Below are 15830 nucleotides of genomic sequence, written 5' to 3'. Positions count from 1 at the left end.
CCTCACTCCGGAGGCCTGGCATTCCTCACGCGTCTAGGGCAATGCAAGAGCAGCGAAGCGCGGGGAAGCCACACAAAAGACCGCTATCAGTGTTGAAAGATCGATTCAGCACGCACGCAAAACACCCAATATGACCAGGAAAAGGAGAAAACTACCTTTTCCCAGAGGGTGAGAAATTGGTTGACCTCTTGTGGATGTCCACACCAAAAAAAACCCAGCAGGTAAAGAGGTGAGCGGCGATCTTTGAAGATTCCCCAATCATCCCAAACGCGCCAGTAGGCGCGGCCTCCGCCCTTTAGTCCCAAGAGGCCGGGAGGGGTAAAGAGGGGGCGCCGGGCACGAAGTCTCAGGCAGTGTCGCCTTCCTTCCCCTGTGCAGCTTCTGCCCAGTGGCCGACGCTTCATTCATCTTGCAGGCGCCGCGGCTCCCGAGCAGGGTGGAGGCGGGTTGGTGGCCGCGCCGGGCCGGGGAAGCTGGGCAGCGCCCACCGGTCCAGCGAAGGGAGGGGCTGCGCGGCGCGGATGCCCGGCCTCGCCTTCCCCTGCTTCCAGCAGGCGCAGCCCCGCGGCTGGACCCGAGATCTGGCTTGGGTCTCCAGCAGAGCTGGGCCGTCCGCGTCTCCGAGCGGTCCAGCGGCTCCACCCCGGCCATCGCCCGGGTGTCAGGCCCAGGACGCAGCTTTCCCGCCGGGGTCTCCCCTCCAGCGGCGGGGGGCGCGCACACACACACACACACACACACAAGCCCGTCCTCGCCCTCGATTCCTCTCTGCAGCCCTGGCAGTCGCGCAATCCCGGTCCCTTCCTCCGAGGTGCGCGGCCCCCGCAGGCCCCTCCCGGGGGCGAGGCGGGGGGCAGGACGCGCGCGGGAGCCGGGCGCGGGGAGGGGCCGGCGCTGGGGGAGTGTCTGGCTGCCCCCGCCCCTCGAGTGAGTGACTGGGCGAGGAGGTCCCCTCCCTCCGTCCCCCTCCCTCCTTCCCGGTCCCCTCCCTTGCTCGCTCGCCGCCAGCCCCGGCTCGCTCCCTGCCCACTCCCGGGGGGGTGGGGGACGTTCCGTGCCGCGGCCGCCGCTTCTTTCACACTTTAGTTGGGAGCCGCGCGCCGCGCTCAGTTACTGGAGAGAGCTGGCCGCGCGCCGCCGCCTCCAGCACGCACGCACCCGGGCCAGGCTTCGGGGGCTTCGGGGCTCTTACCCCCTGCCTCGGGGAGGAGGGGGAGACCGAGACTCACCGTGGGGAGGAGGAGGAAGACAAGGAGGAGGGAGGAAGAAAACCCGCGAGGAGGACCGGGGCGGGGGGCGGGAGGCTTGCCACCTTCAGCCCCCCCGCGAGCGCCCAAGGTAAGCGGGAGCCCCCCGCCGGCCCGGGGGAGGGGGAAGCTGGCGGCGCGGCTCGGCCCGACTCCGCTCCGGGGCGCGCCCGGGTGGGCTGGGAGGGAGGCCTTCGGGTGCCTGCCGCGCGGCGGGGATGGAGCCGCGGTCGTGGCGCTGCCGGCGCGCGGCCCGTGCCGGGGCTGCTGCTGCTGCTGCCGGGCTGGCGGGGACGGAAGCTGGGGTGGGGGAGCAGCTGGGGGCGTCTGCTGGCCGGGACGCAGGGGCTGGGATGCGGTTGGGGCTGCTGACGACTTTCGTCACATTGAGGCCTGGGTGGTTGGGGTTCGACACCCCTCCTTTCCCACCCGCACCCCCCCACCACCGCCCTCAGCCTTTCCTGCTCCTCTCGAGCTTTGCCCGTAGCCGCCGTACTTTTTGCACGCCAGAGCTTGAAAGCCAAAACCAAAATGCAGAACCTTTGCTCCATCTCCGAATCTCTTCTGCCGCTCCGACGGATCTCTGTGTTTGTGTGGGTGCTGTGATCCCCCGAATTTCTGAAGTTTTGACCTTTCGGGAAGGGGGGCTGACTTGTCTCGGTGCAGCGGTTTGTCCACCTCGATGTATTTATTATTCGTGCCCAGGCGAGGCAGCCGGGGAGTGGGGCGCTCCGTTATTGTACCGGGGGAAGATTTCACTCCCCTCTGCGGGCAGTGCGCGAAGTGCGGCCGCCTGCAGCTGCCTCCGGTCGGCTGCTGGGTGTCCTTCCCCTGCCTCCCACCCTGCCCCCCACCCTCTCCTCCGAGGGATTTTTTTTTTTTTCTCCCTTCGCTTACTGTTTGTGCGAGAGAAGCCCTCTCATCTCCCATTCATCTCTCTTTCTAAGGCTCTGGCTTGGCTTAGGCACGATGATAAAAATTGGGGTGGCTTTTCTCCGTTCCAACATTTGCACGGTCAAAGGTAAAAATATGTCCACATAAACACGCATTAATCCTGGGAGATGACAGGCACCGTTCGAAATAGAAGTGTTCGGTTTCCGGTAGGACGTTGACGACCTATGTATAAGGTAGCTCCGGTCGCGTGTGGGTTAGGAAAATTGTTTTAAAATAGATAGTTGCTTCTGTTGTGGCTGGGAGACAGCCTTAAGTTCAGCTATCGGAGCAAGTCTGAAAGGGAGGCAGCTTGGTCACCCAGAACTTCAGGAAAGACACACATGCTGTGACTCAGACTTTGGGGGGGGAACTGACACACCATAGATTCCATGCAGTACTTTTTTAAAAAAAAATTTTAAGGAAACAGTTGGACTGTTCTGGGAAGTGACCTGTTCATTACACAGACAGATATTATGAACACTTCCTTACTTCATGGGCTGGGCTCAGTTTCTACCTAATGAGAATAATCTTTCTGTTGGTAGAATTGGGATGTACCAGAATAGAAAAAAAAAATTACGGGTGAAGTTGGTCGAGGGTGCTCTAGCTTTCTTCCATCCAAGTACTAACCAGGCCCAACCCTGCTTAGCTTCCCAGATCAAAGAAGATTCGGCACATTCAGGGCTGTATAGCCCTAGACACTATAGCTTTCTTAGGGGACAGAAGGTAATGTTTCTCTTAAGGGTCTTTAAAGTCCAAGGTGCTCAAGTTAGGGAATTTCTCCCGTTTTTCATACTTCTAGAGCTGGATTGTAGGATCAATAGAACATGTTCTGTGTTGGCTGTTTAGAAATGCAATTGATCAGATGTGGAAATTAATTTAGACTTGTTTATTTTTCTTTTGCTGCCTGTAAAGTAGGAAGTGCTGGTGATGGGACAGCTGAGTGTATCTGTCCCTGCATTGAGCCAGTGCTGGGACTAGCACTTCATAGATCAGAAATGCAGTGTGGAAATCCTCCTCTAGTGTTTCCTGCTGTGCAGGCTGGGTTCTGACAACAGCTCAGAATGGTTGTTCGGAAAAGCATTGAAGACAAGCAAACTCAGTGCTTGGATGAACAGAGGGCTTCAAGAAGGAGTGGGGTGCTTCTGTTGTCAAGTGTATCTCCTTTAGGGCATTTTTTCCAAGAAAAGTTGGCCCTGGTTGGTAGGGTGGTCTTATATCCAATGTTAAAATTTCGTCCTAGAAGGACTCTAAGGTTCTAGGTTCCCTCTTCAGCTGACTCAGTTACACTGGTCGAGGGAGCTAATCATTTTATGTTCTTGGCTAGTAATTTACCCTTTATCCTCTCACCTCTGATCTCACTTTATCATCTAGCATGGATTTCTGGGGGGCTTCCCAGGTGGCCCTAGTGGTAAAGAACCCGCCTGCCAGTGTAGGAAACATAGTGAGACCCAGGTTCGATCCCTGGGTCAGAAAGATTTCCTGGAGGAGGGCATGACAACCCACTCCAGTGGGTTCTTGCCTGGAGAATCCCCTGGGCAGAGGAGCCTGGCGGATGGGGCACAACTGAAGCAACTTAGCATGCATGCACACATGGATTTCTGGGGATTACTAGGCTACTGTCTGAAGTGGTTTGAGCTTCTTGAAGAATCACAGGGTATAAATCAAAAGCCTTTTCATTAATTGGTACTATTTGCTGTGACTCGACTCTACCCAGGAGGAAGGTGATGTGCCCCATTGTGAGTATCATTTCCAGGTTGATGGTGCCTCGGTGCTGTGTTGATTTTTGACCAGGCAAGACTTGACTGTCACTTACTCAGTGGCTTGCTCCAGGCTCCTAGTGCTCCCCACCCCCACCTTTTTTAAAAAGGGGAAGTCGTGCTTCTTTTTTTAAAATTAATTAATTTTAGTTTTGGTTGCACTGGGTCTTCATTGCTGCAAGCGGAGTTTTTCTGGTTGCCGGGAGCGGGGGCTACTCTTCATACTCTTCATTACACATGGGCTTCTCATTGCGTTGGCTTATCTTGTTGGGAGCACAGGTTCTAGGGTGAGAGGGTTCAGTAGTTGCAGTTCGCAGGCTCAGTACTTGTGACTCACAGGCTTAGGTGCCCCATGGCACGTGGAATCTTCCTGCACCAGGGATTGAACCCGTGTCCCCTGCATTGGCAGGCAGATTCTTATCCACTGGTCCTCCAGGGAAGTCCTGGCCCCTTTCTAGTAGCTGTTTTCTGTCAGGGAACGAAACACCCCAGGTTGGAGAAGGAGAGGTTTGGCGTCTCCCTTTAGAACATGAGTGGGCAGGATATCATTCACCGAGGGTCCTAAGTGTGGTGTCACCAACTTCACAGGAACTTATCAGTAGAATCTGGAGCCCTGAGAGGCACCAGCAAGTGCATTTGGGCCATCTTAGATTCCTTCTTTGGAAGTGTAGAAGTCTCAGAGCTTGAGAAAAGTAAAAGTTGTGATTAATTAGGTTCTCATTAAAACATGAAAAGCAGACTGCAATAAATCAATATAAAATACTTGGAAAACTGAGAAGAGGAGAGAAGGTCTCAGGGAGAAGGTGTGCATGCAGGGAGAACTGCTACCCTGAAACTGCATTTTAAAATTGGTGACAGTTGTGACTTTAAGAGATCATAATTCAACAGCTTATCTGAAGTGACATGTAAATTATATACATACATATTTTTAAAGTAGGCAATTATTTAGCTTGACTCCCTCAGTTCTGAAGTTTAATTTTACAACTTAGACTGGCAACAAGAAACAACTTGACATGCTGTGGTTATGCAACCAGGACAAGAGTGGTTGCACGTAAACTGGGCAAGGATGAACCTACCTGGAAATGAACACACAGCAATGTCTGCAGTCACCAGGTAGTACATGCCTTCCCCTCCTTCATTACTATTACTTTTTTAATTCAGTGTGTTCCTGGAAAATGCATCTCCTTAGTTGCAAGCTAGTCACATAACGTGAAAGATTGCTTTCTCTCTACACTTATGAAAGGAGATACAGCTGCCCCAATCTCAGTGGAAACTAACCAAACTGACCAAACTAGGTAGTTAGAGGCAGACTATCTTGCTCGTCTCTGCAGCCTCCTTGGCAGCCGATGGATTACGTTGCACTTACTTGCAAGTCACTCAATGAGTGATTGGATTGAATGGAATTCACCTAGTTAGTTAAGATCTGTAATGTGTCAAAACCTCCTTGGAAATACATTAGATGTGGATTTCCATTTTCATAAATCAGCACGGTAGTTTATCAAGAGCTCCATATTATGCCACAGGTAGGGTTTTTCAATGTGGAACCATGTTGGACAGAAAAGTAACCATATCAAGCATAATGTCTTCTCAGATTACTGGAATTTCTACTTAGGATCATCTTCATTTGGAATATAAATTATATCCATATTTGACAAATATTTCTTCGCTCCTGATTGTGACTCTGGTCTTCATCTTTTTTTGTCCCAGGCGCTCACTGAATAACAGTGCTTCGTGTTTAAAGGGTGCCTTATAGTTTTCAAAATTGTGTCATGTATTCTTGTCTTACTTGACACCATGCTGTGGTCGTAGCACTCAAGGTTTTCTGTCCTGGGATGGCTCCCAGAATGTGCCTGCATCAAGGAGTGGAGAGAGGTCCTGGCAAAGCTCAGGTAGCCCCACCTCTTGGTTTACTGGATTTTCCCAAGGGAGGCCATCATGAATATTCACTGCTGTTCCCTCTAAAATAACCTAAAACAAGCAAAGGTGAGACCTGCCTCATGCAGCGAGTGCACTCAGCCTGCCAGCATTCATTCTGCGGCTCTGCCCTGGCATCTATCTGTTCGCTCTCCCTAGGCTGCCTTTTACCTTGCTTCTCCAGACGTCCCTTTTCGTACATCTCCTTTCTAAAGCGTTTCTGTCCCATAGATGTTCATCCATAGGCCTCTTGCTTCTCCCACCACCTTACTTTTGCCTGCAAGACTTGGCTTGTATGTGTCCCAGTGATCTTTTCCAGCCCTTTAACTGTGTCTCCGGGCCCACTTTCCCTCTGATGGCTCCCACCTCTCTGCACAAGTGTAGACTTTCTGCTTCCAGCCGCTTCTCCTGTCTGCCCTCAGGGCCCCTCTTCCTTGCCCTACTTTGCCCCACATGCCTCCCTTATTACCTCCACCCACTTCTCTCCACCAAGCCCTCAGATCTCCCAGCCCATGCCTGCCTCTGCCTGTTTCACAGGCTCACACCATATCAGCAGACGTGTTTACAGCATTCATGAGTTGAAGTCCACATGCTCTGTACCTTGTAGAAAAATGGAGTTAGAACATTCTCAAGTTTGGGAATCTTTCTGCCTTTGTTTTCACTTTTTTTCCCAAAGATATATATATGTGCTGTGGTTAGTCGCTCATTTGTGTCCGGCTCTTGGCGAGCCCATGAACTGTAGCCCTCCAGGCTCCTCTGTCCATGGGATTCTCCAGGCAAGAATACTGGAGTGGGTTGCCATGCCCTCCTCCAGAAGATCTTCCTAACCCAGGGATCAACCTTCCCAACCCAGGTTGGGATTTACCATCTGAGCCACCAGGGAAAAGGATTCTGCTGGGCCAAATTCTGAAACTCATCAGGACAAGTAATTCCTTTCTATGTCTGTTCCATTTTCTTCCTTCTGGAATAGCAATGTCTATAACTATTATCATATGCCTATCCCATCACTGTATATATATATAGACATGGACCATTTTTTAAGTCTGTATTGAATCTGTTCCAGGGTTGCTTCTGTTTTATGTTTTGGTTTTTTGGCTATGAGGCATGCAGGATCTTAGTTCCCCGGCCAGGGATCGAACCCGCACCCCCTGCATTGAAAGGCAAAGTCTTAACCTCTGGGCTACCAGGGAAGTCCTTGTTTTCACTTTTGATTCCACAGTGTTTTTGACTTTTAAAGACTCTTAAAGCCCTTTAATAATAGCTGAAGCCCTTTGCCTCGTCATTTCACTTAGCTGCTTATATTAGATCATAGATAAAGGAATATCTAGGTTATTCTTGTTATTTTTAAAGTTTGGATGAACCTACCTTGAGAAGCATTTCAGAAATTTTCATAATGACACCATCGAAAGGCTCTCCTATACACCAGAATCTACTTTCTGGGCTTCCCTGGTAGCTCAGTGGTAAAGAATCCACCTAGGATGCAGGAGATATGGGTTCGATCCCTGAGTTGGGAAGATCCCCTGGAACAGGAAATGGCAACCCACTCCAGTATCCTTGCCTGGAGAATCTCATGGAGCCTGGTGGGCTACAGTCCATGGAGTCGCAAAGAGTCAGACACAACTCAGTGACTGAACACAGATACATTTATACTAAGCAAGGATTCTTTAGCTAAGACCTAACATTGTTGCTTTCCCTTATCAATTTATTCCCTGTGTGGCCCTATTAGTAGGGTCATTGGGAGATTAAACTGAGGACTACTACTGGAAAAAACACAGCCTATTGACTCATTGCATATGACAACTTGGATTGGTGTTTTTATAAAACTACTTCAAAAGTAGATCCAGCACTAGTTATGCAATATCCTGAGGGCTCCAGGGCTTTTGGAAGAAGGTGCTTTAAAGCAGAGCAGGGAGAGTGGTTTTTAAGTAAGAATTCCTCCCTTTCTTAAATGGATCTGTGTTTTATTTGAGTGCTGTGGACATTGCAGTAGTTTCAGTTCATTGTTTCAACCATATATTAGGACGTTTTCCACCTTCCTTGAGGACATACGATTTTCCCTGCCCGAGTAGGGTAAGGAAGGAGAATGAGGGGTTGGTGGTCTTTGCTGGAGTGTGGGGACATTTTTCATGCCCATCATCACAGATTCTGGTGGAGTAGAGTTCGATCCTTGAGTCCGGAAGATCCTTTGGAGGAGGGCATGGCAACCCACTCCAGTCTTCTTGCCTGGAGAATCCCATAGACAGAGGAGCCTGGTGGGCTATAATCCACAGCGTCACAAAGAGTCGGTGACAACTTAAGCGACTGAGCACACACACAGGTGAGACCCACTCAACAATCCAAGAGGTGCAGTATTTATCATCACAGGCACTCCGAAAAGCTTTTCCCTGAACCCCAAAGTTGGCAAGGAGGCCTATACTGGTTGTTTACAGTATAGGGGAACCCCTGTGTTAACCCTGTGATTTCTTTCAGGAGAGGGTTGAAAGGCCAGATGTGAAGTAAGGAGATGCTGTGAGGCTGCCCTGCTGAGATTTGCAAAGAACTTTTCAAAGACACAGATAATTAATACATGCCAAGGGGTGACTTCAGCAGTTCTATACGAAAGTTCTGCCAACAGCAATTTTCCTAAGATAATTTTGTAACAGTTCTTCCAATTAAAAGGTTATAAAGGAGCCAGCCACACATATCTCTATGTCTCAGGCAGATACTATTACTATTTTGAGGAAGGAGGTGAGAATCCAGGAGCCTCTTTGTTTCGTATTTACTGAAAATTCAGATGTTCTGGTCTCTATGCCAGGAATCCATGACAGTCTAGGGACAACTCCCAAACAAAGTTTCTGCTTACCCTTGGTGGCCGCCCCAACACACACCCCCACCTGGCCTTGGGTTTCCCTCCCTCTGCCGCTTCTCTTCAGGTCCAATCCCTTCTCCTCCAAAGAGCTTCTTCTCTGACCTTCTGAGTGGTGTCTCCCTTGGCTTCCATAAACTCCCGCAGCACTTGCTAAGTCACTTCATTTGTGTCTGACTCTTTTGTGACCCCATGGTATAGTCTGCCAGGCTCCTCTGTCCATAGGATTTTGCAGGCAAGAATACTGGATTGGTTAGCCATTTCCTTCTGCAAGGGGTCTTCCCAACCCAGGGATAGAACCCATGTCTCCAGCATTGGCAGGCAGATTATTAACCACTGAGCCACCAGGGAAAAGGTCCTGCAACACTTATCTGATGTTTATTTCTTTCATTATTGGTTTTGATCTTGATTTATGTTTTTTTGGTCACCCCACCGAATCATCAGCTCTGTCATGCCCACTGGGTCTTAAGGGTATAACATGCTAAGTAAATAGCTGTTGGTTGATTGACAGCTGATCATTGGTCTGAGGCTTAGAATTTTTCTCTGTGAAGACCTTGCTCCCATTTAAAACTTTTTAACCAAATGAGGAAGTGTAGTTTCTCAGGGATGAGAAAAGATAATGGGAATTTTTTGATTCCTTTGTTGGCCAAGGTTAAAGTGTCTAATCTCTCTTACTCATGAAGATAATGTACTAAACAAACATTTGTTGATGATACTTTGTGTCATCTCTGTGCCTGGCACGGGAGAGATGCTGGAGATACAGAGAGAAAGGCCTGGCCCTGACTTTGTGGACTTCTCAGAAAAGCATGGGAAGTGTCAGGCAAGCACATGATATGTGGGGAAGAATCAGGGTGCTTTGGAGGCTGGGGGAGAAAGCAGCCGACTCTGTCTAGAGGTAGGCTGACTGGGCACCCTGTCTCCCTGGGACAGTCCAGGTCTGTGCCCATTGTCGTTATTAATGCACACCATTTGCCCTCAGAAGTCTCCCAGTTTGGACAACAAATATTGATATAAGATCCCCAACATAGAGAAGTCATGGAAGGGTTCACAGAGAAGGAGGTATTTGGGATGACACTGAAAAGCCACACTAGGGTCCCCTAGGGTATTGTTTACATTTCCTAAAGTATTGGAGGGCCAGCATTGGTTTGCTAACCATTTTTCCTCATTTTACTGTGGATTTGGAGACTAGTTCACAGACTGGTATTTGGGGATGAAGGGATTTGAGGGTCGATGGAAGGTGAAGTGGCTTCCCAGGTGGCACAGTGGTAAAGAATCCGCCTGCCAAGTTGGACATGTGGGTTCGATCCCTGGGTCAGAAAGATTCCCTGGAGAAGGAGATGGCAACCCACTCCAGTATTCTTGCCTAGGAAATCCTATGGACAGAGGAGCCCGGGGGACTACAGTCCATGGGGTCGCAAAGAGTCAGGTAGGACTGAGGGACTGAGCATGCACGCAAGGAAGCTGAAGTAGGGCACTCCAGCAGAGTTCACACGCCAATGTGGAGACATGTGGATGTAGGTCCTTGTGGCTTGGAGCACATGGAAGATGAGACTGATGAACTATGCAAGGCTTCTTAGCACAGAGTTTGAACTCATTGCCCAAAATAAGATGCATTGAGAGACAGTGAGAGATTGTAAGCAGGGGAGAGACATAATTTGCATGATAGATGGTTCCTTTGTGAGTGTGGGTAAAAGACTGGAGGGGAACTGAGAGAGTGACCCCAGGACACCTACCTCACAATTGGGCCCCAGCACATTTTTGTTGAATAAATGAATGAGAGAGAGTTTTTGAATATGTGGTAGTTGAAGCTACATAGCTTTATGTGAGATTGCTTGGGGAAAGTAAATAGAAGAAAAACACTGAACCCTGGGTTCCGGGGAACACCAACTTTCATGGACTGTGGATGGAAAGGATAGTGGATACTAAAACTGCAGGCTCTCTTCGTGGCAAGAATACCAGGCAAGTGGTGTCAGGAAGAGAGGGTGGGTGTGTGCTTCACACTGTCACATGAAGGAGTAAAATAACATTGAAGAGGTTTTCTCAGAATTTATAATTCTGTTATAAAAATAGAAATGGAAATATTTACCTTATGGCAGATATCAAGACATAGGTATTTGGTTGGCCAAGAAGCTCATTTGGATTTTTCTGCAAGCTAAGATGGAAAAACCCGAATCAACTTTTTGGCCAGCTCATTACTTAGCATTATAGAATTACTATAGTCATGCTGCATGCAAGATTTGAAGTTTTATTATTCTGTTAGTTTTATACATTGGGATTCTGAGGTTTACCTTATACACTTTATACCAGTACTGGGTATAATAAAAGTTTAAGGCCATGTTTTGGGAGGGTGATGGAATTACACAATGTTTAATCACTGTGAATTTACAAGTGTGCATAGTGATATGTAAAGGGGTTAAAATACATGAGTGTTTACATTCTACTAGATGAGAAGCCATCCACAGGGAAGGGACACATTAAGTTACAACACTGTTATAAAGGATGGCTAGTTGCAGAATCCAGGCTGAGTAGCAGTGTCACTGAAGGTTTGTGGTAAAAATAGAGACACTTGTTGCAGAATAGATTGTTACTTGTCCTCAGTCTCTACTGAGAGACCCCAAGTGAAGTTGAGGGTGGCACTATAACATATTGGTGAGAACTTTGGCTTTGGATTCAGCAAAAATTATCCCATTTCCACTACTTCCTAACTCTAGCTTCCTGGTCATGAATAATTATGGTAATAATTCACAATAGTAATAATAAAAGTTAACATATATGGAGTGCTTACTCTGCATCCAGGTGCTGTGCTAAGTACATTACATGCATTGTCTTTAATGCTTGCAACAACCTTATGAAGAACCTATGGCTATTAACGTCTATAGATACGGCAGAACTGAAGTTAATGGGTCTCTAGGACCTTGACCAAGGTCTTATGGCCAATAAGTAAGTGGTGGTGCTGAGACTGGAATCCAGGCTCTCTGACTCCTGGGCAAGAGTCAAGCTTTTAATTATCAACTCCTGGGCAGTTGTTTTCTGCCTTTCCCACTACACATACACGTTCCCTTCTCCTCACCTACTGATTCTTTTTGAAGCAAATCACAGACATTATGTCATCTTGTCTGTACCTACTAGATTATATTTCTAAATGATAACAGCTTTTTTTTTCTTTTAATATAGCCAAGTATCATTATCATTCCTTAAAAATATTAACAATAATTTCTTATTATCTAGTCAGTAATCAAATTTTCCTGGTGAGCCCATATTTTTTTTTAACGATTAATGTATTTTATTCAGAATGCAAACAATATTCACACTTGAGAGATGCATCCATCTTTCTTTATAGACTTCCTTTGTCTATTTTGGGCTTCCCTTGTGGCTCAGCTGGTAAACAATCCACCTGCAATGTGGGAGACCTGGGTTCAATCTCTCGGTTGGGAAGATCCCCTGGAGAAGGGAAAGGCTACCCACTCCAGTGTTCTGGCCTGGAGAGTTCCATGGACTGTATAGTCCATGGGGTCTCAAAGAGGTGGGCACAACTGAGTGACTCACTTTCTCTGTTTCCCCTCTTTTTATTCTTTCCTAGCAGTTTATTTGTTAAAGAAACAGAGATTTATCCTATGGGATTCTCTGAAGTCTGTAGTTTTCATCTTCTTTTTTAGTGTTCTTTACTATATTCTTCCGTTTCCAATACTTCCTGTAGTTTGATCGAGACTGGAAGCTTGATCAGGTAGTTTGGTAGGAGTACCTCATAGAAAGTGCTCTGTGAGAGGCACACATGCCTTTTTGTTTCTTTATTTGTGAGGTTAAGACTCACTGGACTAACTGGGTGGTGATGGGGGCTTCCCTGGTGGCTCAGTGGCTAAGAATCCACCTACCAATGCAGGAGACATGGGTTCAATTCCTGATCCAGGAAAATCCCACATGCCCCAGAGCAACTAAACCCATGAGCCACAACTAGAGGCTGCACTCTTGAGCCCGTGCTCCGCGACAAGAGAAGCTGCAGCGATGGGAAACTTGTGCCCTGCAACTAGAGAGTGGCCCCCACATGGCGCAAGTAGCAAGAAGACCATGCAGCAATGAAGACCCAGAGCAAAATAAATAAATAAATTTCTTTTTTAAAGAAAGACTAACTGGTGGCTTTAGGTGTTGGCAGTCTGATCTTTCCATTGGAAAGCTTCCCGAGGCCCTTCAAAAACCACTTTGGTCATTGCTTAGATATATTATTTCAGAAATTGTTGACAAATGATAATATTCTGTCATCTCGTCTGCATTTGGTTAGCTGGAGTTTTTCTATCAAGATGAGATTTACCACACCACTTATTTGGTCACTTCAGGGTGTAGTCCATATAGGACAATGAATGCTCAGTTTTATTCCCTCTATTTTAAATAATGTTCAGAATTGTGAGTTTATTTTCTAACATCTTTCAAAGAAGACCAATGAGAGTATCATTATGAACGCATGGATTTTAACACAATTCATGTGTTTATAGTCCTTTGCAGTTATTTCTTTTGAAGTTCAAGTTATCTTTGGCCCAAAGGAGAATCTTTAAATTGGCTTCTGAATCCTTTTGACGTGACTATGCTGGTGTTTGAGGATGTCCTCACTTTGTGGTATAACAAAGATATTTCAGAATTCTCTAGTATATTTCCTGTCCCAGATCTTTTTATTTATAACTGATATTTAGAGACCACAATACAGGTGTTAGGAGTTCTTGTTGCCTTTGGACTGGTCATTGTTCCTAGATCTGTTCAAGTGGACAGAGTTTAAAAATATAGATATGTATGTATATCTAGCTACGGAGACATAGATATATATATATGTTTGTGTATGGATATGTTTTTGTAAAAATGTGTGTATGTATGACGTGTGTGTGTGTATATGTGTGTGTGTGTATATATATATGCTTATTGTTTCTGTTTAATATAAGCAAGGGCTTCCCCAGTGGCTCTGCAGTGAAGAACCTGCCTGCCAGTGCAGAAGATGTAGGAGACACAGGTTAGATCCCTGGGTTGGGGAGATCCCTTGGAGCAGGGCATGGCAACCCACTCCAGTATTCACGCCTGGAGAATTCCATGGACAGAGGAGCCTGCTGGGCTACAGTCCATAGGGTTGCAAAGAGTCAGACATGATTGAAGTGACTGAGCACACAATGTAAGCAAATGTATCTATTTTTTCCCTTTTTCCTGAAAGGTAGCATACCTTACCCACCTTGCTTTTTGCACTTACTGGTATTTTTCAGAGATCACTCTGAAGCCATATATTAATATAAACATTTTTCAGTAACTTTTACAACTACAGAGACTCCATTGTGTAAATATACCAAACTTTGTTTGGCTACATGGCTATTTTCAGTCTTTTGCTTTTACATTGTAATGGGAATGGTTGGTTTTTGGTGGTGGGGGTTTATTTGCAAATCAAACATAAAGCCTGAATGGTTAAGTTTTTCCTTAACTAAATGGACAGTTGAATGAACAGTGCTATGGTGAATAGCCTTGTGAATATTTATATGTATGTATTCTTGCCAGTTTATCTTTAGATAGATTCCTAGGAGTGAAGTGGGATTGCTGGGTCAGAGGATAAATGGATTTACAGTTTTGTTTGATATCACCAAAGTCCTTTCTGTGGGTACTGTACAATTTTGCATTCCCACCAGCAGGTAGTGAGAGTTCCCTCTTACCCCACAGTCTTACCAGTAGACATATTGTAAAAAACCTTTGGGTCTTTGCCATTCAAATGGTGAGAGATGATACTCTAGTGTAATTTTAATTTGCATCTCTTATTATGAGCTAGCTTGAGTTCCTTTTCTTATGTTTTGGGGCCATTTGCATTTCTTTTTCTGTGAACTGTTTCTTCATATTTTTTGGCCATTGTTATAGGATTTTAGGTCTTTTCCCCCTTTATTTATGAAGCTTTTTATACATTAGGGACATTATGTACTAGGCATATGATCCCTAATATTTGACCCTTTTCCCCAGTTTATCATTTGTCTTTTTCCTCTGATTATGGTTTTTCTAATGTAATTTTTTCCCTTTACTTTCTCAGTTATGTCAGTCATTCTTTATTCCTTCTTGGATTTGAATCATGATGTCAAAAAACTTCTAAACTGTAGAGCAGCACTGTTCAATAAAAACATAGTAGGAATCATGTATGGAAATTTTTAGCAGCCACAATAAAGCAAGTAAAAAGAAAGGTGTAATTAATTTAATAATATATTTCATTTAATCTAATATGTCAAAATATTGTTATTTCAACAAGTAATCAGCATTTTTTAATTACTAATGAGCTATTTTACAATTTTTTCATGCTGAATTTTTCAGAATTGTTGTGTATTTTATACTATAGCACACCTCAATGTGGTCACTAAATTTTCATTGTAAATACTTAATCTGTATGTATATTTCATAAAATTTACAGTTTAAAAGTAAGTTTACATAACAAAGTTATTCCAAGTGTACATAAAAGTCTTTCAATAGCTGTATTGTCAGTTTTTAAATTTCAATTTAAATTATTCTGCAAATGCAGTTCTTAGCACGTTTCAGGTGCTTGTTAGCCATGTGTGGATAATGACTACCATCTTGGACAGCACAGTTATAGGCTAGTCACCCATATTTTCTTTTAGTATTTGTGTGGTTTAATCATTAACATTTAAATCAGTGACCATTGGAATTTATGTTGGTGTATGGTATGGGGAATGGATCCAATTTTCTTTTTTTCTAACATGTTTATTTGGAAATCACAAACCACCTATTTATTAAAAAGTTCATCTTTTCCCCACTAATTTGGGATGTACCCCTATCATATAGGCTTCCCTGGTGGCTCAGATGGCAAAGAATCCACCTGCAGTGTAGGAGATCTGGGTTCAATCGCTGGGTTGGGAAGGTCCTCTGGAGAAGGAAATGGCAATCCACTCCAGTATTCTTGCCTGGAGAATCCCATGGACAGAGGAGCCTGGCGGACTACAGTCCATAAGGTTGCAAAGAGTCAGACAGGATGGAAGTGAGTAAGGACATCACAGCACACTTACCATATACTTAATTGTCATAAGTAATTAATAAGCTATATTTCTACATTTTCTATTCTCTTCTGTTGGTTTGTCCCTGCATGTTCCAGTACCCTACTATTTTCATCAGAGAGAA

At 45.8% G+C, this 15830-nt stretch overlaps 1 protein-coding gene across 1 annotated transcript in view; it reads left to right on the top strand.

The window, feature by feature from the left end:
- The first annotated feature begins 1077 nt into the window (after nt 1–1077).
- The window catches only part of C5H1orf21 (chromosome 5 C1orf21 homolog), a 240096-nt gene continuing 225343 nt past the window's right edge, over nt 1078–15830 (top strand). The window contains exon 1 of the mRNA XM_081485763.1: nt 1078–1338. The gene's annotated coding sequence lies outside the window, so the exon portion shown is untranslated. The remainder of the gene's footprint in view (nt 1339–15830) is intronic.

Source organism: Giraffa tippelskirchi, chromosome 5 (assembly GCF_054371585.1).
Source record: "Giraffa tippelskirchi isolate mGirTip1 chromosome 5, T2T-mGirTip1v1.2.pri, whole genome shotgun sequence".
NCBI lineage: Eukaryota > Metazoa > Chordata > Mammalia > Artiodactyla > Giraffidae > Giraffa > Giraffa tippelskirchi.
Note: the sequence above shows the minus strand (reverse complement) of the source record. Positions and strands in the feature narration are given on the sequence as shown.